The sequence below is a fragment of the Lipotes vexillifer genome, unplaced genomic scaffold (assembly GCF_000442215.2).
Source record: "Lipotes vexillifer unplaced genomic scaffold, Lipotes_vexillifer_v1.1 scaffold404, whole genome shotgun sequence".
NCBI classification, from domain to species: domain Eukaryota; kingdom Metazoa; phylum Chordata; class Mammalia; order Artiodactyla; family Lipotidae; genus Lipotes; species Lipotes vexillifer.
In genome coordinates this window covers 230,573-253,682 of record NW_006777380.1, presented here as the reverse complement: position 1 = coordinate 253,682, position 23,110 = coordinate 230,573, and the positions used below count along the sequence as shown (strand labels likewise).

Genomic DNA, 23,110 nt, shown 5'->3' with positions numbered 1-23,110 from the left:
ATAAAGCAAAAAAAAAAAAAAAAAAAAAAAGTTTCACTCTATCATTCTTCTAAGGCTGAAATAACTATCTTATTTCCAGTTATATGTAGGAATTATTTTTTAATAGAATACAATCATGATCCAAGCACTTAATGATCACTAGTCAGGTTTTTGTATATTTTTTTAAATTCAAGGGTTTTTTGTATTTTTTTAAATTCAGAGGTGTAGAACTCTTTTTTTTTTTTTTAATTTGGATTTACTCCAGCTTTGAAATATTTAGGCAATGTAGGTGTGGAACAAAACTACAGGGACCTCACAGGCACATCCAACAATTAAGTAACAATGAAAAGCAGTAAAATAAAATACCAAAATGGGTGTAATCAACTGTGAATTTCTACAGCCATTCAGAAAAAAAAAAAAGGGTCTCAAGTGGTATTCAAATTTTGGAGTGAATAAAGATACAACTGATCCACATTTCAACAAGTCCCCCTAAATTATTCTGATACACATAGTGCTAAGCTTCCCAGGCAACCACTTCAGGCATCAGGAAAATGGCAAGAACAAAGTGATCCTGAACTCCAAATCTCTCCTGGCAGCAGGTTCCAGCCCAGCTTGAGGCAACGTGAATGGCACGTGGGCACACTCTCTCTTGCCTTCTTTCCTGAGGCTCTGCCGGCGTCCAATGACAACGTCCCTGCACTCATGACTGGCCCCAAGCACTTCACCTGGTCTTCAGTGTGCTGCAGTGACGTGGCCTGGAACTTGGAGAAGTTCTTGGTGGGCCCCAACAGTGTGCCTGTGCACAGGTTGCACAGCCACTGTTTTCTAACCATGGACATGGAGCCCAACGTTGAAGCCCTGTCATCCCAAGGGCCCAGCTGTGCCCAGGATGCTCCTCCAACCCCTGCTGCTTGGCAGTCACAGCGCTGCCTTCTGGGGATTTCATCTCTAAGGGTGTTTCCTTCAAACTTGCGTGGAGATAACACCTGATGTCCAGGAAAATGGGCCTAGATGGGTGCTAGGTATCCATCCCAGCCTCCCCTCTCCCAGACCAAGGCTCCCACTAATAAAGTGCTAGGTGTCAGCAGAAAAACAAAAGGACACTGTGGATTTTTAAAACTGCTGCTGTTTCAGTAAACAAAGAATGTTGTCTGCCATTCCAGTAAACAACAGATGCATGTTGCCCGCTATCCAGCCATCAGCCACTGCAGACGCCAGGGTAGGTGCACCCTTGGGGGAATTCAGGATGGAAAAAACAGGATACTGGCCCTTGATAGTTAAGATGTATATCAAAGGAATAATTTCAGTGAGCCCAGACTCTTGACTCTTCCCATACATAGAAAAGCACTAAAATCATTAACTTGAGAAGTCTGTTTTTTTGTGATTAGCAGTCATTTTTTGATGTTCGACTACATGATTTTTTTTTTTTCCCCCAGCAAAAGCTCCTATATATTCTTGTTCCTCCCTTACCTCTTTGGATCAGTCCCTCAGAGTTATCTGAGAGGTTGCCTTCCCGGACTATAGTCCTCAGTAATGTCCCTGAATAAAATATAATTCTCACCTTTTAAGTTGTGTGTTTTCTCCAGTCGACAAAACAAAAAGCCAGTATCTGTTCACGGGCTCCAAGAACACCACCTCTTGTACTGAATGTCACTTGCTATGGTCCTGCTGTTGAAGACCCACAGAAGGCCAACATGCTGAGAGGATGACAGGTGCTGGACAACTTCAGCAGGTACCAAACCTCCACCTAATCCTCTGTGGCTGGTTATCCATCCATCCCTCCCCTCCTCCACAACACACACCCCCTAACCTGCACTCCCAGGTTTTTATTATACGGATTGGGTATTTTTCCTTTGTTATTTTTCTACCACCGATCTCTGGGTTTTGGAGGGAAACTTGCCTTTGTTATGAATAAAAGAGAAAAGCAAAAACCAAAAAAAGAAAAAGAAAAAAATCATTTGATGTGGGAAAATGTAAAAAGCACACTTCATTTTTTAAAACATTACATCTGCCAGTGAGGATAGCCATAAATAATGCTCTTTATTTCACCCTAGTATTCATATAACTAATGAAAACAACGAGCAGCCAGTAGTCAATAAATAGTAAACAGAGAATTTTTGTAATGTCTGTTAATAAAAGTGTGCACATATTTTAAAATGTAATTAAAGGAACTTTTAAAGAAACAACCACTTTAAGAAGAGAATTGTTTCATTGACTCCTTTTCAGCAACAGCATGGATATTCTGGTTATATTTATAGCATGCTGGCTTCCTATTGTCATCAATCACCACTCCTTCTGGGAGACTCCGTGCCTTATGATTAGGAAAAGGAGAATATATGATTATTTCATCCATCACAACATAGAAAAAACTACGTGAGAAAAAAGATTAAACAAGGACAACTAATATTATCCAATATGTTAGAATGAACCAAACCTGGGCTTTGCTTGGACCTGAAGAAAAAAAGAATCACTTCCCTTGTCCCAAAATTTCTTGTTGGCCTAAGTGCTCTACATAGGAAAAAACTTTTTTTTATATCACACAATCACTTTTTAATACATATTCACTCTAGGAAGAAAGAAAACAGAAAATATAAATAGAAAAATAAAGATACTCAAAATTCCACACCAGACTGTATAATTATTTATCAACACATTTTCTCCACTGCTTTTATGGTTTCCTTTTTCACATTTAGATTTTAATCTATCAAATTTATTTTGGTGTAAGGTGTGAGGTAGGGATTCAACTTTATATTTTCTAAATGACTAGTCAATAGTATAAATAGCACTAAATCAATAACCAATAGTCCATCTTTTCCCTACTGGTTTGAAATGTCATCATTCTAAATTTGCCTTGTCAACCGTAAAGATTTTGATGGAGTTTGCATTAAAATTATAAAATAAGTTGGGAAATTATTTTCCTCTAAGTTTTTGAAAAATTTTCTACATATCAGTCCTACATTTTTATTAATTTCTAGATGTTTTGTATTTTTGTTTCTATTAAGATAATTAAGATAGTTTTCCCTTGATATATTTTAACTCATTGCTTTTTCTATATCATAAAAATATTTTATTTATTTATCATGAAACCAGCCAACTTAACTGAGCTTTACAAAAATTATTTCTAATAGTTTTTCTGTTAAATAATTTCTGTTTTCAGTCATGCAGGCATAGTACTTACACAAATTATTCTTTCCTCTTTTTCATGAGGTATTTAGCTTTGATGTCTAGTTACCTTGACTAAAAATTCCAGAACAGAACAAGTAACAATCTTTTTTTTTTTTTTTCCCCCCACACAGCATGCAGGATCCTAGTTCCCTAACCAGGGATCAAAATCGTGCCCCCTGCAGTGGAAGCACAGAGTCTTAACAAATGGACAACTGTCTTAAGAGATACCTAGTATGGTTCTTGGCTTTATGAGAATGTTTTAGAGTTTCACTCTTAAGCATATTGCTGACTGTTAGCTTAAGAGAGATGTTTGATTCATGTTAGAGAAATCTCCATTTATTCATATTTTACCAATTTTTAAAAATTAGAAATTGGAATAAATGTTGATTTTTATTAAGGCTCTCTTCCTTTTATAGAAATAATCCTTTTTTTCCTTTTAATTTTCCCTATTGACATGATGAGCTACTTTAATAAATTATTTTAATAGTTATGGAATAAACTCTTCTTGATTATGGTAAGTTCTTTTCATATGTATTGAATCCTAGCTGCTAATATTTTATTTTTAATTTTTGCATTAAAATTTTTTTCATGTATTAAAGCTAAAATTGGTAGTTTGAGAAAGGATTTTTAATAGTAATTATTGATTCTTTTCATATACTTTTCAACTCTTTTGGTCTCACAGGATTGTTAACAAGACATCTGAAAAGAACCAAAAAATTCTTCTTTTAGAGAATTCATTGCTTTGCTGGTTTTCAAACATGAATCTTTGAATAAAAATTTGCAAATCAAAAGGAACAACTGCTTTTAGAAAGTAAGTTTCAGATTTCATTTTTAAATGAATCATAAAACTTTCTCCCTTATGTGAGGCTGTAAAAAAACTTCACAAAGCTAAAGCAAAGCAAATGATTGGGAAAATCTTATGAACAATTCAGGCAAAATTAACTTGGAACATAAACTATGAATGCCCAGGAAGCAGTCAGGCTCTGACTTGGGTTCAAAACCTGCCTCTGCCACTTATTTGTTGAATGAATTCAAGTGAGCATTTTAACCTTGCTGAGCCTTAGTTTTTACCTTTTTCATATCAAATAGCAGAAAGATATGCTGTGCACCCACACACACACAAACCCACACATACAAACATAATTAATTATGAGGCAGAGGTTTTCTAAATTTAGTATGAATGATACCTGTGAAGCTTGTTTAAAATGCAGATTCCAGGGCCCTGCTCTCAGAGTATGAATGAGGAATGACATGGGCCCCAGGAATCTACAGTTTTATCAAACACCGTTAAGTAATTCTATTTCAGTTCCTGTATCACACTTAAAGAAACATTACTCTATGCTATTGGCCCTTGGTGCACGACCCCAGTCATATCTGTATTTCTGAATACAGTAGTAGGAAAGATAAAATAATGGTCAAGAAAGGCTTCAAGGCAGGAGCGGGGGAGGGAGAGGGGAAGGACAAGTAGGGAAGGAGGGAAGGAAGGAAGAAAGAATGAGGGTCTATATTGGAAAAAAGTGAAACTATATTTTCAGATGAAATGATAGTATATGTAAACAACACTAAAAAATCTATACAAAAATATTAGAACAAATAAGTGAACTCAGCAAGGTCACATGACAAAAAAGTCAATGTAAAAAATTTCATTTTATTTCTGTATGTCAGCAATGAATAATTAGAAAATGAAATTTAAATGAAACATATACATTCCAAGAAATGAATGTCTGTGTCCAATTCAAGAAATAAGTACTATGTACAAAGTTCTCGGCCAGATGCTGTCAGAAAGAAGCCCAAATATGGTTATGGCCCTAAAGAGCTCACAACTAGTATTGGGGAACAAGACAAGAGTACCACACTGAATAAAAGGTTTGGCACCCATAAAAGAAACTAAAATAAGTGTTGATAATTGTCAGTCACCTCTTCAATTTTGAAGATTATTTTTTCTTTGTTTCAAAATTAGTGAAATATTAAAATAATTATTTTAATAGCGTTATGAGAAAAATTTGACAGCTGAAAAAAAGGGAAATTTGGACACAGAGGGAAGACTGTGGGGATACACAAAGAAAACACTATGTGGGGATGGAGGACTCGAGTGATGCATCCACAAACCAAGGAATACCTGTGGCTACCAGAAGCTAGAAGAGAGACGTGGAACAGATTCTTCCCTCATGCCTTCGGAGGGAGCATGGCCTCACCAGTTTCTTGATGTGATACTTCTGGCTTCTAGAACGGAGACAATAAATCTCTGTCGTTTTAAGCCAATACAGGGTGAAAAGGGATCTGGAGGGTCAAACAGCTGCTATCCAGCACACAGAGATGGCAGGCCAGGGGTGCTGTGGGACCCAAGGGGAGATGTACTAAATCCTCTGCAGTGAGCTTGAGATAAAGCTTCCTGAAAAGGCCAGGCTAGAGAGATCTTGGACAAAGGGCAGGTACCTGTCCAGCATACCACAACGTGGAGCGACGTTCTAGGCAGAAGCAGTAGCAAGTACAGGAAAACAAACATGTGAGAGAGCAGGGTGCCTTCAGGAAACCACAGCAGATCAAGTCATGGAGAATATGGCTCTGTGAGTAAATGACAAGAAAAGAGGTGGAGAGGAAGGCAGGGGTTGATTCACTACCTGCATTGGATGCTCTGTTACCTTAACAAGGATAAGGAGTCCCTGGAGGATTCCAAGTGGGGCCAGGTCCAGTTTTCCAATTGCATGAGGCAACAGAAAAGAGCTGGGGTAGGAATCTGTGGAAGGATTACAGGTATCCCTGGGTCCCAACTGATGCAACAATGCACACGGTGCTGTGATCTCTCACCATGCCTAGTAGTTCAGGTAGGAAAAAGCCCAAAAGGCAGATACCTGGAATGATCTGAGATTGGGGTCAGCAGTTGGGGTGGAGGGACAAAGGGGCAGAGGAGGTAAGGAGAGACTCATCTAAATAAAAAAACACAGACCTTAAGCTGAAGGAGGGACAGGATGATAGGAAGGAAGGATTTATTAGGAAGTCAAGGGGACAAATGTCTCAGTAAGGCTGAAGAACAGGTTTAGTGAGAAAGAGAGTAAGAGCTGGAAACAGAGGAAGCTGTGTTCAGGAAATAAGATGCTGTACTAGAGGTTACAGTTGTGGAGGTGAAGCACCTTGGAGTCAAGGACTCAGGTGACCACGGTGGAGAGGCTGAAGCAAACGGAAGAAAAGAACTTGTGAAGCTAGGGACTCAGATGTCTCGGATACATCACATTTCATAGCTGTGGAGGCTGCCCCGAATGACAGTGAGACTCAGTAGGAAAAGGACGTCTGAACAGTAGGTGCCATATTATTTGATGAATGTGGAGCAGCAATTGGCAGGTCAGCAGATGCCCAAGACCAGCTCCAGTGGGAAGAGAGTGGAAAAAGAAAAGGGTGTAGTGAAGGATTTAGAAAAGGCAGTTGAGAGGTCAGAAAATGTCAGCTTCTTTCTAAGTGGATCAGGTGTGCCTAGTCTGTGCATCATCAGACTCTGTCCAAATTCTAAACAGTTCTTCAGACTTGAAGTGAAATATTTCTGATTGCTTCGGGGAGAACGCCTCTGGGAAGTGTTCGTGAGTCCTTCCCACCTGGGTATGACAGATTTAGGCAGGATGAGAACAGGCAAGTGAGAAAGAACTTCTATGTGTTGCCCATTCTCTGCATCAGTCCACCTCTTTCAGCCTCTGTTACTCACCTTGAGACCGCAGAAACAAAGAGACAAAGGTAAGAAATGTCTATGGAGAGCCTGCTACAGGTCAGGCATTACATCAGGCTAGCATATTTAATTCACATAAGAATCTGCAGCATGGCTTTATCGTCTGCATTTCACAGGGGAAGATATGAAGCTCAGAGAGGGTAAAGGATTTGCCCAGGGTCATGTGACCACGCTGGTATGCACAAACAGGTTGCAAAGCTCAAGGTCTTTCCTGCACTGCTCAGAAAAGGCGTGATATAGGAACTCAGTCACCAATGGCTCCAAGTGACACTTGTTTGTCCCTGCTTCATTCCTATCAGTGTGGGCTTCACACTCCACAGAAGTGTGCTTTTTGGATTCAGTTAATTATTTACAATGCAGTGATATAAACTCAAAAAGCATGTCTTAAAACATTGACTTAAACAAAAGGGTGGCCTTGGGGGTTTTAACTTCCAGTGATATCCTTGAGGAGCCCAAGCCACCCCCAAATAATACACTTAAAAAAAACAAAAAAAACCCAGTTGATTTGGTAAATAAATATAGCTTTAAAATAAGTTCCTAGTGCCCACCAGATGGCTGCCCTAAGCCCTTACTGTGTGGAAATTCTGAATCCACTATTAGCCTTAGGAAAAATACCAGAAAGGATTTTCCTGTAATTTCACTAGACTGACCACTTTAAGAGAAGGGCTACTTTTTGTTTTGTGTTTCATTCATATATATCCTTAGCTTTAAGAATAGTGCGTCGAACCTAGCAAGTACCCAATTATGTTTGTGGAAAGAATGAATGAGTAAATGAATTAATGCAGGTCAAAGGGAGCAGGGGTGGAAATGATGAGGAAATGAATCCAAATCATCTCTGCTTTGCTACTACTCCAACCTCTTTTTTAAAGTCTCCTTCCCCACTTCCTCTGTTTATCACTTCCTCCCAACCCATAAAACCCTGGTGCAGCGAGTCAGGACTGTAAGGACACTTGAATCTGATGATCCTGCAGCCACTAGAAAGGTGGCATGGATATGGATCTCAATTTTTCACCGATCAGTAATAAGTTCTAGACTGCTAAAGCACCAGAGTGCCCCAGCACTCTGCCCCAGCATTTTTTTCCACTGTGTCCCTCCATTTACAGTAGTAGGGCCACATATTACACAGAAATTAGTAATATGCACAGTCTCACATTCAACATCCTGCAGTGCTGAGAAACAAACAGGATCGTACTTTCAACCATTTTCTTTCATAAAGTTCCACCTTCACTTTGATGCAGGTATCTCCCAATTTCACATAAGCAGCCCTGACCACCTTCCTTGGCTCCTATACTGTATTTCATTCATTAATTCACGGCACACATTTTGAATACCTCCTATTAGCCAAGCTCCTTTCATTTACTTTCTGAAGCAGCCACTTCAGAGCCCTGTGTCCAGTGTGTCCGAAAATGGACTTTCACTTCTTTCCCTGTCAAACCAGCTCTTCTTCCTGACTTGGCTATTTCTGGTTGTAGAATCATTGTTCTTTCATGTACTTAATTCACTGAAAACTTGGAGTTAACTCTTTCCTTCCCAACCAGTCACTCTGTCGAGTCTTAACATACCCTATTTTGCAATTGCTCCGCCTATACTCCCACTTTTTCATTTAATTATCACTAAGGTTTGTTAGGTGCTTGTTACCTCTTATCTTTGACTAAGTCTGTTACCTGATTTATTCATCCCCAGCCTCACCCACCCTCCAGTTCATCCTGCAAAGTACTCCCAAATTAATCTTCTTAAGGAGCATATACTATCATATTCTTGTTCTAGAACCTTCAAGATTTCCCCATTGTCTACTGAATTATTACCCTTTCTTCTGCAACGGAGGCCCGATCTCCCTTCCTCCCTCCCTCTTACTTTCTTCCTCCACATTTATTCCTTCCAAAGAGACAGGAAGAAATACTATATAGTCATTAAAAATAACAAAATACTTCTAGATGAACAGGTATTAAAAGTTCTTAAAGATACAGTATATTACCATACATAGGAAAAAAAAGATTTTATATATATATATATATATATATATATATGTATGTATTCATGTCTGTTTTTTGTGTGCAGAAAAAGAAAAAGATGCAACAAGAAAGTGGTAACAGTGATTTCCTGCCTCTGAAGAAGGCAAAACATGGATGAGACTGGGCAATAAGCGTAGAAAGGGGTATACTGTATTTTCTGAATATTGTATGATGTAAATTAATGACTTAGTGGATATACATAGTGACCCCCATTTCAAAATGCAAAACAGTACAAAAATTATATTATCCATACTTCTACCACCAGGAATTTATGTTAACTTTTGTCTTTTGTCAAATTTGCTTCCCCACCTTTGATGGCATGTGAAAAACAATAAAACTTTATACCTAAAGTTAAAGCCCTTTTATCAAGCTGCCACTTCCCAGTTCCAACCTTGTCTTCCCTCTACCCTCTACCCAGAAGCAACCACTACTGCAAGTTTGATGTGTATCGTTCCAGCCCATTCCACCCTTTTACATACTTACATAAGCATCCATAACCAATGCATAGCTTGGAACATGCTGTTTAAGTGTGTAAAGCAGTATCTTCCCCTGTGTATAATTCTGCAACTTGCTTTTCCACTCAAAATTATGTTTTGAAAATGACCTATGCCAATATACATAGAGCCATTTCATTTTATAATATTGTTTATTAACATTGTAACATATATGTATCATATTTTGTTCCTTTTTTCTATTCGTCCTTCCTCTTTCTATTAATGAAAGATTGGTTCTTTCCAGTTTTTTTTGCTATTATGAGCAGTGCTGCAATAAAAATCCTTTGCATGTCTCCTTAGACACTTGTACAAGAGTGGTCCTTATGTCTACATCCAGAAGTGGAACTGCTAATTCTAGTTTCAGTTTATGAGAGCCAGACAAATTGCTGCCCAAGGTTGTGTATCATTTTACATTCTGTGAGCTCTATACAGGTATATTATTTCCCCCCACACCTTGACCGACCCTTAATATTGTCAGATTGTAGGGGTTTTTTCCCAAGTTTGATGAGACAAATTTCTTTGCACTATGGCTTTTGATTTGCATTTACTAATGAAGTTGGACAAACTCTCATGTGTTTATTAGTTATTTGGATTTCTTCCTTGTGAATTAGAAGTTTATATTCTCAGGCTTCCCTGGTGGCGCAGTGGTTAAGAATCCGCCTGCCATTGCAGGGGACACGGGTTCAATCCCTGGCCAGGGAAGATCCCACATGCCGCGGAGCAACTAAGCCCGTGCGCCACAACTACTGAGCCCACGTGCCACAACTACTGAAGCCTGCACACCTATAGCCCATGCTCGGCAACAAGAGAAGCCACGACAATGAGAAGCCTGCGCACCGCAATGAAGAGTAGCCCCCGCTCAACACAACTAGAGAAAGCCCACGCGCAGCAACGAAGACCCAACGCAGCCAAAAATAAATAAATAAATTAATTAATTAAAAAAAAAGAAGTGCGTATACTTGGTCCTTTTTTTTTTCAGTTGAGGTCTTTCATCCATTCAACACATATTTAATGCCTACTATGTGTCAGGCATTATTATTACCCCTAAGGGAATACGTACCCCTGGTCCTCTATTAATTGCAATTTAATTTTACCTTTCTGAATTTTGCATAAGATTCTGTGATCTACTAATGCCATTCATGTACTTTACTAATATGTAAATCCCTTAAATCATTTAGCAACAAATATTTGTTTACCAGTGTATGGCGCACAAAGCAATCTAACTTCTATACTCTCATTTAATTACCATCACAACTATGTTGTGATTCATAATGGACTTTATTATGTCACCCAAGCAGTGAACTACTTCTGGATAAAACTGATAACTGAACTGAGGAATTCAGTTGGCAAGGCTGGCAGAGTTCGCAGACTTTAAAGCATCATCTTTAAACAAAGACAGTTGTGTATTATGCAGCTCAGAGCACCCACACCACTTACTTATTTGAAGATAACCAAAGATGATTCTACATGTATGAGGATTCCTGTGTATTGGTGCTTTCTGGAGTAGAATTCTTTGTGAACGTCCCAAAAGATTGGATAAATGATATACTTGGTATTTATACATTATTTGTCATATTGACACTAATAGGTAAATATGTACTTTTTTAAGATAAATGATGCTCTCTTCTCCATTAGTGCAAAGCTTTTTTAAAGAAGGTACTCTAATCTGCCGATGCAACCAGTAAAATTCAGGCCTCATAAAAAAGTGCAGAACAATATGCAGTGAACTGTAAATAACAGTTACCTCTGGAGGCTAGATCTCTGTATCGTTTGAATTTTATACAATGAACACAATTTTATAATAAAAGGATAAATTTTGTTATTTTTCTTCAAAAGAACATTATTTAACAACTTCTAGAAATCTTTGTAATATACTGCTAAGCAGAAAAAGCAGATTGTTAAGCATTATTTATAGCATCATATTGTTTTATTAAAAATTGTGCACATGTGCATGGAAATGATACACACTTTAATGTTAAACGTTAAGTTTTTAGTGATGGGAATCATCATTTTTGCATTCTTTTTTGTATTCTTCTGTATTTTCTCCTAATTTATTTATCTATTTTTATTTTTTTCAGTACGCGGGCCTCTCACTGTTGTGGCCTCTCCCTTTGCGGAGCACAGGCTCTGGATGGGCAGGCTCAGCGGCCACGGCTCACCGGCCCAGCCGCTCCGCTGCATGTGGGATCTTCCCAGACCGGGGCACGAACCCATGTCCCCTGCATCGGCAGGCGGACTCTCAACCACTGCACCACCAGGGAAGCCCCATCCTAATTTATTTTTTAATGAGAAAAAAAAGGTAGTATTTTAAATGGGATTTTGTTTAGTAGCAAAAATAATTAATGTCTGCATTTTTGCTTTAAAATAAAGTTTTCCAGTCCTTGCCCAATCTCAGTATCCAACTGCAGAGCTAAGGTTATTTCTTACTATTTAACAATGCTCCCAGAGCTGTGTAACCATCCAGAACAGGCTTTGCTGGCTCTGCAACAGAGAGGCGGCCAGTGCCTGAAAACAACCATCTCCTGTTTGGCAGGCACTTAGGTTCTGGCCCCAGCTCTTCACCAAATTGCCAGCGAGACCTTGACAGAGATCTTTCTGAGCTTCAGTTTCCTCTTCTGTAAGGTGGAGATGCTAACACCGGCCCTACCTACTATAATGATTCTCTGTGGGGAGCTAATGAAAAATATACACAAAGCAATATTGAAGGCTGTGGAGATTTATACAAATGCAAGTTGATGATGTTGTTATATAACCTCCAAGCTCAGAGAGAGAGAGAGAGACAACCGTCAACTTACTTATGGAGACAAAGAGAGCTAACATGCTTAAAATCAGCTTTCTTTAACCCCTCCCTCCTTGAACTATCACTTTGAGAAGTCAAATCTGTCAAAGCAACTATTTAATTATTATCATTTAATTATTATCGTTAGACGATCATAAGCAAACTGTAATGCTCATGAAGACTAAAATAGAACTGACACAATACTGTTGCTATGTGTGCCCATAGCAAACACAAGGATGGGTCCAGGCTGTTAAGCCAATTGTTATCAACTTACAGGGAAAACACAACACTTTCTCAGAAAGAACAGCTTCACTAAGGAGGTCATTATTATCATAGCCATTATCATCACCTTTACAATCTACAGAAAATTTACAAAGCAGCCATCATTAAGCAAAATCTCAGTTAATCAAAAGGCGATTAACAAAACCATCGAATAACCAAATATATGTTCCAGACTCCTTTCTTTAGTCAAAACATTTTACAAGAAAACACGGTGATAGAACAGAGTGATTTAAATGCCAGAAAAAGTAAGCATCATAAGAGCAAAAATTGCTACTCCATTCCTAGTGACCAGAACTAGGAAAAATTTTCAAATAAATTTAAAGTATTGATTATAACAATAAAATCATATATATTATAACCCTGGGGCATTGCAAGACCCTACATCATCGAAGAGAGTTTTCTCTAGAATCAATATGTTATACTAATCAAGGGTAAGAATGAAGACTTTCCACAGTGGGTGGAAGCCTTAATGCGTTATCCTTCCCACTTTCCCCATTGAATCAGAAGTATTCTGAATTCTAAAAATTGACCATAAAAATTAATAAATTCTGATTACCTGAAGGTTTCCTTGCCTTTTATGTTAGGGTACCTCACTCAAATATTTGTTCCATAATGGGATTTCTCAGGAAATGCATGCTGATAAGAAGTCTTTTGGGAAAGTCTAACTTAGGGTTCCATCTTCCACAAAATCTATTGTGATTTTACCATCCATTATATGTACTGACCATATTTGAAATCATTCCATTAACCATAAGCACTTACTTCCTTGTACATACATCTATGTTTGCATATGAATGTCCCACTTTCCCAATTTTTCTCTAAGCTTCCTAAGGACAGAGAACTTTCTTTTTCTCTTTATATCCCCTGGGACAAAGCAAATACAAATTTTTGATGGAAACAATAAAGGTGAGTAAACATATAAAAAGACAAATAAATACTTAGAACCCAGCACTGGAAGTCCCCTGGACTCTAATAACACAGAAATTTTGTCAGTCACAATGAGTATTTGAAAGTTAGGATAATTTTTTTCCTGCTTTTCTTACAAATCTATATCTTATGCCCAAAAGAACACGTTAAAAGTGCTGATATTTTTACTTGAAACAATTTGAAGATAACATAATCCAATCCTTACTTAATTAATATTTTTTTGCACCCTCATGTGGGGCTGCTCACAAGTCAGGCTGTCTTATATTATTCCTTTGCTACTCTAAAAAGGAAAAAAAAGGACTGCTCCTTTACTTCCATAATTCTGCTGATGTGTGAGTACAGCACTGCCTGGCTCCCAATCAAATTTATTTTGTCTTTTTTTTTTTTTTTTTGGCAGTACGCGGGCCTCTCACTGTTGTGGCCTCTCCCGTTGCGGAGCACAGGCTCCAGATGCGCAGGCTCAGCAGCCATGGATCACGGGCCCAGCCGCTCCGCGGCATGTGGGATCCCTGCATCGGCAGGCGGACTCTCAACCACTGCGCCACCAGGGAAGCCCTATTTTGTCTTTTGATGTGGAAACTGGCCCTTCCATGAATGCTGCCAGCAATAAAGTGACCTGTCCTAATCTATATGTTTGGATTGAGAACTTGAAAATGTAGAGTAGCTGTTATAATTATATGGATGTCATTTCTGTGACTTTGAAGTAAAAAGTAGAATAAATTGTATTCTTCATTAAAAAAATTAATAGTTTTGCTTCTCAATACTTGTTGAGCATGTGCTATGTGTCATGTAGCTTGCTGCAGTGTGAAGGCGAGAAAGAAAATAGGAAGGATGGAGTGCTAAGACAGGATTCCAGCCCTAAAGAAGTTAACAAGAGAACACTGTAAGTAATAAAACTTCAATATGACAATTTTATGTGTACAAAGCCCAATTCTGTGGAGTTGGGAGATTCATGAAAAGCTTTCCAAAGCAGGGAATATGTAACTGGGTTTTGAAGGATGAGTACTACCTTTGCTAAGGTAGTAGAGGAAATGAGCATTCTTAGCAGAAGAAACAGCATGTGAGGAAGGTAAGGGATGAAGAAAAAAGCAAATATTTCTAATGGCTGGGATTAGGATGCCTGGGTGCTTGTGGCTTCCTCTCAGCACTCACATAATATGGAGCACTTATCATGAGTGCACCAACCCACTATTTTATCATGATCCAATTATCAGTGTCTTTCCCACCAGACTTGAGAGCAGGTACCAGTGAGCTCTGATTTTTATGTTTCCAGCACCTTACATAATGCCTGGCTCATAAGAAACATCCAAAAATGTTCTGCTTTACTTATTTATTTTATTGCACAAACACTACTCTCAAAAAATAAACATCTACACTCCATCATGATTTTAATGATCACATTTAAATTACTATTGCTACAACAGTACAATGTGTACATTTATTAGTCCCAATTGCCTTTAGAATAATTTTATCAAGTTCCCAAGAAAACAATGTGCTTTAAAAAGAGATTTCATTAGATTTATGGATTAATTTGGGGAGAATCAACATACTTAGTATATTAAAATATTTAATCATCTGACAAGTGACGTCTCCTCATTTACTGATGGCTTTTAAAGTCTACTTTGTAAGTAGACTTTGTAAGTCTTTATAATTTTCATTAAATAAGCTCGGTACATTTCTAGTTAAATGTATTTGATGTATTTAAATTTTGTATTTATAAATAAGATCTTTTTTTATTATATTGTCTAACTAGTTGCTATTAATTTATAGGAGAGCTATTAATTTATATATTTATTTTGTAGCCTATCACCTTATTGAACTTTAGTTTTAATAGTTTTAAATGGATCCATTTGCGTTTTCTAGGTAAACAATAATATATACACAGGTAATGATAATTTTATCTCTTCAAATTGTATATCTTGTTTCTTTTTCTTATTTCATTGTGTTGAGTAGAAGTTACAGAACGCTGTTAAATAATAGATATTATATCCTTCGCTTGTTTCAGTCTCTAGAATTTCTCCTATTTTGCCCACTGATTTCAGATAAATTTTCTTTATTGTGTTAAGGAAGTTTTCTTTTATTACTAATTTGCTATTTTATCAAGAATATATGTTAAACTTCACCAGTTACCTTTCAACAGCTAAAGCTAAATGAATCGTTAAAGATAAGCTGATTCGTACTTCAGAACATTTGTAACATTTGAGAACTATTAGGTGTAATTATTAGCACTTGTTTCACACTATAGAGTATCTATATTACCATAGTTCAAGATCTTGGCATGGTGGTTGTCTGCTGATGGGAAGGTACATGCTGTTTTTCCTTTAAGGGAATGTAGGAACGTACCAGCTGTTTATTAACGCCATAGCCAAAACTTAAAATATGACAGCCTAATTCCCACACACTCTTACCTTAGGTGAAAGCCTCTGGCATTATGTGGATTTATCCCTTTGACCTATTGATGGGGACACAGTAGGAAACAAAGTTTCTGTCCAAGACAATCACCAGCACAGAGTAGGTACTAAATAAAATCTTTGTTGTATAAATTAAAGAGTAAAAAATATTTAACGTACAGTGGCTTTTTTTTCTAAGGGGTCGGGTCCTTAATTTAAACTTTACTTATTAATTTCTAACTTTATCTGACTGTGACCAGAGAACATAGCCTGTATACTTTTTTGCCTTATTGAGATTATTTTTGTGATCAATATTTATAAATCCTCCAAGAGTAGAGTAAAGAGGGTGCATTCTCTATGGGCTATAAAGTGCAGTCAACAACTATTAGGTCTTTTATTGACAGTTAACACCCTGATGCTTTACCACCACCCCCCATTCTCTTTTGTCTGCCGGCTTCATCTAACAAAGACATGAGTGCATAACGTTTATAGAAAGAATGCTAAGTGGAAGAATGAATATAGTTGAACAAATTGATTCAGGGATATATAAACAGAAAAGGTCAAATAGTGAAAAGCCAATTATAAGGTATGTCTTTATCAGTAGGAACATTCTAAAAGTTTGATTTAATAATGTCTAACCCTCTGATATAGAACAAAATCACAAATATTTAAAATCCTGTAATCCTGCCAACAGGATTACAACAAAAATGATAAAGAGTAGTTTTTGAATGTATAAAAATAAAACTGTCAAGTAATTGATAAGTTTTTAAAAATCTAATTAAAATATACACGCTTATCATGGGGAAATAAAAGAAGGCAAGGTGATTTAAATTCTGGCTCCATCACAATAGTACAAATACGTTGCCTTGAGGGAGCTATTAAATCTCCTTAGACCACTTATCTCTAAAATGGGGTGTGCAGGTTGTTATAATAATGCTTATAAAGTACTTAACACTTGAGAAGTTCTTAAGTGTCTCCAATGACTTGGAGCTCATATTTTCAGGAGTTAATTTTTTGTGAAGATTTATATGCATTTGACAGTGTTCTACCTTCAAATATTTTAAAGAGAAAGAAAACCTAGTATATGATACTTCCTTTGGGGAAAGACACATCTGCCAAAGGTATTGTTTTGACTTCTAAAAATGAACATGAAGATAAACAACAAGGACCTACTGTATAGCACAGGGAACTATATTCAATATCTTGTAATAGCCCATAATGGAAAAGAATCTGAAAAAGAATACATATATATATATATACACACACACATATGTAAATCAACACAACATTGTAAATCAACTATACTTGTTTTTAAAAAATGAACTTGAAACTTGCAGAAAGGTAGTATTTACTATGTTGTGATATTCAGATTAGCAGAACCGTATTGCCAGGCCTTATTTATTGTTATTTTTAACTAAAATAGCATCTTTAACTAAAACTGTATTTAGTAGAATATTCATTTATCTGTCAAAAATACAGAGAAATCAATAAAAATACAACCATCAGTTGTAACTAGAAAGCATGTAACATGAAAAACAAAGCAAAGGCTGATGCTTTAATAAATCAAAACAGAGGTCTAAACATGTGAAAATACAACTGTAATTACCACTGAGTTCTTACCTTTGGTTGCTTAAGCAATATATCTGTGTCTTCTAGAAATGCAAGTCAGTGGTGTATCCTAAACAAACAGGGATATAGTGTAAATCTGAACATTGTCAAAATCGAGGTCCTAATTTTTTTTAATAATAAATATGCTGATCTTTTTCCTTTCTTTAAAGATATACAAACGGTTAGTTTTCTTAATCATTCCCAAGGAAAGAAACGGTTCTGTGGCAGTGACAAAGGAGGATTTTCATGAGTCAGTATTGGATTTGCGGATTTATATACAGATGAAAATAACAGCAAATCACCATTATCCTTGGCTACAGCCCAAGCTTATTAATATGTGTGAGAGTTAGGGGTAAAAGGGGTTTTCTCAGAACTACACCTCTTAGAAAATTTGCAAGTAAACTTAACCAAAGGTAATATTGACTGATGAATTTTACTGAAGTTATATTTTCAATTCACCCAGCATTACAATCTGGAAAGAATTATCTAGGTTTTTACAAAGTGTGGCTAAATTTTTAAATACAGTGCCATCACAATAAAAACTACTGAAATATAAATAGGGTGCACTTATTTATTCATTGGTCTGTTTATTGTGTGTTTTGTGGAAGAACTGCCTGTCTGAAACATATCTGGTCAGAAATAAAATAGGATGAGTCTGAGCTTCCCTGAAAGAATAAGTCATACTTTAGATGTGCAAAAAACATTAAGATATGCCAGTCCGTGTCTAAATGTTATTCTAATGACCTAAAAGTAAATTTCCCTCAGAATTTTTAATGAAATATTTGACAGTGTATATACTCACAAAACTTTTTTTCTGATTTATTAGCCACCGAACAACCCAGTAAACGTTCACTGCCTCAGTTAAACCGCTTCAGATTCCAGTGGGGCTAGTAAGCTCTTAAAAGAGGAGATACCCAAGATGCCTGACAAAGAAAATTAGCAGAGTACTGAGTAATTTCAGAAAATTGGCTTTTGGTTCCAGAATTTTAAAAATAATATTTTATTTCTAGTTGTAAAATAAAGCATGCTTCATAAAATTTGGACAATACAGAGAGGAAGAAAATAAAACATATATTCTTACCATTCTGAGATAATCAATATTAACATTTTGGTTTATACATGTATAAATATAACTGTACCCATATAATTTTTAAATAAAGTAATTCTGATTTCATTTGTTATCATTTTTATATTACTAAATATCAATCTAAAGCATCCTTTTTAAGACTGCATAATATTCTATCATATTCCATTATTCCATGATTTATTGATTGATTTTCTTGTCATTCGATATTTCCTCTGGTTCATTTCAAAATGAATGTTCTTATTCTTAAATTGTTATGTACACCTGTGATTATTTACTATTTTCTTAGAAATGAGATTACTAGGTTAAGGTGTATTATTCTTATTACTTTTAATTTGTATTGCCAATATAATTTCCAGAAAATCTGTGTTAACCTGTTTGACTTTATAAAGTTAAATAAGTGTAATTCACTTGTAATTTGTTGACTTCTTTCAATTTTTCACTCATCAATCAATATTTTACCAAATACACCATTTTGACTTAGTTTTTTGCAATCTTGTAGTTAAACACAACCCTTTAAGCTGCTAGTGTGTGTGTTTTTGGTAAATCAACTCATTGTAAACTTCCTCCAAACTAACCAATGTGGCCACTTGTGTCACAATTTACCTTTATGCTAAAATGTTATTGTGTCAGTCTCATTATATTATGCTCCTCTTTAAGCAGAGTTACATAATCTGCTTGGGTAAATAAGCCACTTGCTCTGAGTAATATTGCTGGACCCTAAACCCATCTCTGTGAAATTACTTGTAAATATTTCAAAAAGCAAAAAATGGTGATAAATGTTAAAATCACAGGTGTAAAGGAAAATAAGTGATGAATAGACAGACAAAGAGAAATTCTCAAGACGGGAAGGAATTTAATTTTTCTCAATGCTAAATAAATGATTTAAACCCCAAAACTGTGATACAGTATCTATTTCATTTTATAGAGGAGGAAATGAAGGGTGGGACATGAAGTCATTTACTGAAGGTCACAGTGGCTAGTATAGCGTCAGTTAGCTGTGGTTCACACCCAGATAGGGTTGCCAGATTTAGCAAATAAAAATACAATATAAGTGCGTCCCAAATATTGCACAAGACAAGCTTATACTAAAAAATTATTTGACGTTCGTTTGAAATTCAAATCTAACTGGGTGTTCTGGTTTTTTATCCGGCAACCCTAAACCAAGGCCTATCTAACCCCAGAGCACCACACTGCCTTAGTGATCTGGAAGCTAAGAACATGAAAAATCAGGTCAAGTCACCCATTTTAGCAACATGTCTCTAACAGCAACAGCAAAGAGCACTATACATGAGAAACACTGTTGTTTCTCACCAACTGATTCAATTTCTCATCTAAAAGTTGGTCACACCTGTAAACCCTTTAGCACATTACTTGCACATAAGTGCTCAAAACTGATAGTTTTTATTATTACCTTTTATATTATGTCCTTCACATCTAAGAACTTTTCTCCTTGAAATATTTTAAATGCTCCTTAATCACCTAATTGGCATCTATCATTCATGAAAGTACTCAGACTCTCTGTGGACCTCCTTAATATACTGAGTTAGATATTACTTCCTGGAAGTAAGGGTTTTCAGAAAATTATACTTGTTGTCTAAAATGAAAGGCCTTTTTGTCCTTTTTTCTTCGATACGCGGGCCTCTCACTGTTGTGGCCTCTCTCGTTGTGGAGCACAGGTTCTGGTTGCGCAGACTTAGCGGCCACGTCTCACGTCTTACAGGCACCGCCGCTTCGTGGCATGTGGGATCTTCTCAGACTGGGTCACGAACTCCTGTCCTTTCCATCAGCAGGCGGACTCGCAACCGCTGCGCCACCAGGGAAGCCCAACCCTTTTGTTCTTAAACTCAATGTTCACTTTACCTCTGCCTCTCTTACACCAACTATTGCCACCTACCTTTCGGTGGCGCGGTTTCTGTGACACCATGCTAGGTTTATATGAGGAGGTTTTGGAGTCACAGGCCAGGTTTGAACCTCAGCCCCATCGTTCACTAGCTCTGGGACTTGGAGCATGGTAGTGAACCTCCTGGGCCTCAGTTTCAGTCGCCATGGAATGGACATGATAATATCTTGCAGATCTGTTCTGAGGATTAAAATGAGATATAGTAATATGAAGAATTTATTACACTTCCTAAAGCATGGTAACACTTGATAAGTGACTATTACCATAATTTTTAAAAGACAAATAGCAGAGTTAAGCTTTATTTTACAATAATTAGTTTACTGTCATAAATTTGCATTTTTCTTTTAAAAGTTGAAAATACATTTTCTTGGAAATTCCCTGGTGGTCCTGTGGTGAAGACTCTTGTGCTTTCACTGCCAAGGGCCCGGGTTCGATCCCTGGTTGGGGAACTAAGATCCCACAAGCCACGTGGCGCAACAAAAAAAAAAAAAAAAGAAAGAAAGAAAATACATTTTATGGTTAGGAAGTATACTAGTGTTAGTTAGAGCAATCTTTTTCTAGTCTTACCTCATACACGAAAGATGTAACTAAAACAAATATACCTAAAGATAAAACAAGATGACGACATTAGGAACTTGCTCCCACATACAGCTATGGGATATTCATTTCATCATGGATTGCTTGTTATTTGAAACTCTCTTAAATAATTCAATGAATTGAATAAAAGAGTTGAAGCAATAATTCTAATAACCTTTCTTCCTCCTGCCAACTTAACTCCTGGTGACCTCATAAAACTTCATAGAACTGGCCATTATAAAATAGTTCTTCCCCCAATGAATCACACACAACACAAACACTCAGGAAATTCTTCACCTCTTTGGAATGACTCATTTGTTTTATCTCGAATGCACCTTCTCTTACTAGCTCTCACACTTCCTTCATGCACTTTTCCCATTCCAAAACTGTAATTAAGGATGAACTGAATATTTTTGACTGTCGGGATGACACTTATTAGTTGTGTAGTCTTGGAAAAATGATTTAACCTTTCTGAGCCTCAATTTCCTTATCTGTAAAATGGAAATATAAAACCTCCCTCAGTAGGTTTTTGTGAGGCAAAATGGAGCAAAATTATAGCATATGACACAAGAGGACACAATAATGTGCTCTCTCTTCCTTTCACTTTCCTCTAAACTGGAGCTTTTCAGCCTATTGCTTAGGCCTTACCTGTATTCAATATGTTGCAACTGAACTTTTGATAGCCAGTTACATGTGGCCATTAAATAACTAACAGGTAAAGATACAGAGCCATTATTTATACCTTGTTTCTAAATAATTTATTATATAATTCTAGCAGAGTGACCAAATGAAATAATTCATTTCTGTTTTTTTAAAATGTAAGTCTGTGTTTTCTGTGTAGAGTACTTAACAATGTGAAATAATAATCCTTCAGAAAGGCATAGAACTCATTCAGCATATAATTCCCAAGCACCACACTGTGCTGGGTGCTGTTCTAAGGTCTGTGAGCACACACAAGCCCTTCCTTAAAGATTATACACAGGAGGGAGACAGGCAAAGGAAGAGATGCTTACAACACAGCGTGATTAGGTGCTGAGGAAGCACATACAAGCAGCCCTAAGATTTGGGGAGGAAAGGAGCTGGGCGAGAAAACTTTGGGGGGAAAATTATCTCTTTGCTGAAATTGAAGGTAAGTAGAAATGTTGTTTTATATCTACAACACACATACTAGGATATTTTTCTGATTTACCCAAGTTTAAGAGGGTAAGAGTATGTTTAATTTTGTTTTGTTCTCCCCTTCAAAATATGATTAGCTTGACCCAGTCTATCTATCAATGGATTTCTTTTCCTGGGACCTGCAGTAACCTTGACTGATAGAAAGAACATAGCCACACTGGATTATCTGGTTAGTAGGCTACTTTTAGTCTGGTTCCCAGCCTTGCTTTGTCAGCTCCCTCTAAATCTTTATAATCCTATTTAAACTGCCTCTAACTATAGATGCTCATTTGCATGATATTGATTCTTTTGTATTTTCATTTCAAAAACTGTGTGATTCAAGGGATTCTGGCTCTTGGTCCTAAATTATTATTAAATATTTGATTGTCTTCCAGCACACCAAGACCTGCAGAGTGGTCAATGATGTCTCCTCAGCACTTATAACCATAATAATTAAATCTCATGTAAGTCATTGTTTAATGTCTGTCTCCCCTATAAGAACTGTAAACTCCATGAGGGCAGGGACTGTGTCTGTGTTGTTCATTACTGTATCTCCAGTGTCTAGCTCAATGCCATGCATAGTCATTCATTCAACAGATATTCACTGCCAGGCTCCCATCTAAGCACTGAGAAGTCAATAGTAGATGTAACTAAGTTCCTGCCCTCGTGAAGTATACATTCTAATGGGATAGGAAAGACAATAAACAAAGCAGTAAACACAGAAGAAGCCAGATGGTGAGTAGTAATATGACAAAGCAAGGCAGGGTGATAGAGAATGGTGTGGGGATGGGGCAGGACTGTTTTAGATGGGGTATTCAGGGAAGATCTCATCTAGCAGAGACCTCAAGGTAGGCACAGAGCTGGTCATGCCCAGTCCTGGGGGGAAGATCCTGCCTGATAAGAAAACATGTGCCAAGCCCAAAGACAGGACTGTGCTTCCAGTATTTAAAGAACATCAAGGAGGCCAGGTGGCTAAGTTAGAGGAAGCAAGGGCAGGAGGGGTAGGAGTTAAGGTCTTAGAGGACAGATCACACGGAGAAC

The 23,110-nt window shown here is 37.0% G+C and overlaps 1 protein-coding gene across 1 annotated transcript in view; it reads right to left on the bottom strand.

Annotated features, from left to right (window-relative positions):
- The window catches only part of CNGA1 (cyclic nucleotide gated channel subunit alpha 1), a 32,645-nt gene extending 15,102 nt beyond the window's left edge, over positions 1 to 17,543 (bottom strand). The window contains exon 1 of the mRNA XM_007450969.1: positions 17,364 to 17,543. The gene's annotated coding sequence lies outside the window, so the exon portion shown is untranslated. The remainder of the gene's footprint in view (positions 1 to 17,363) is intronic.
- Positions 17,544 to 23,110: the final 5,567 nt, after the last annotated feature.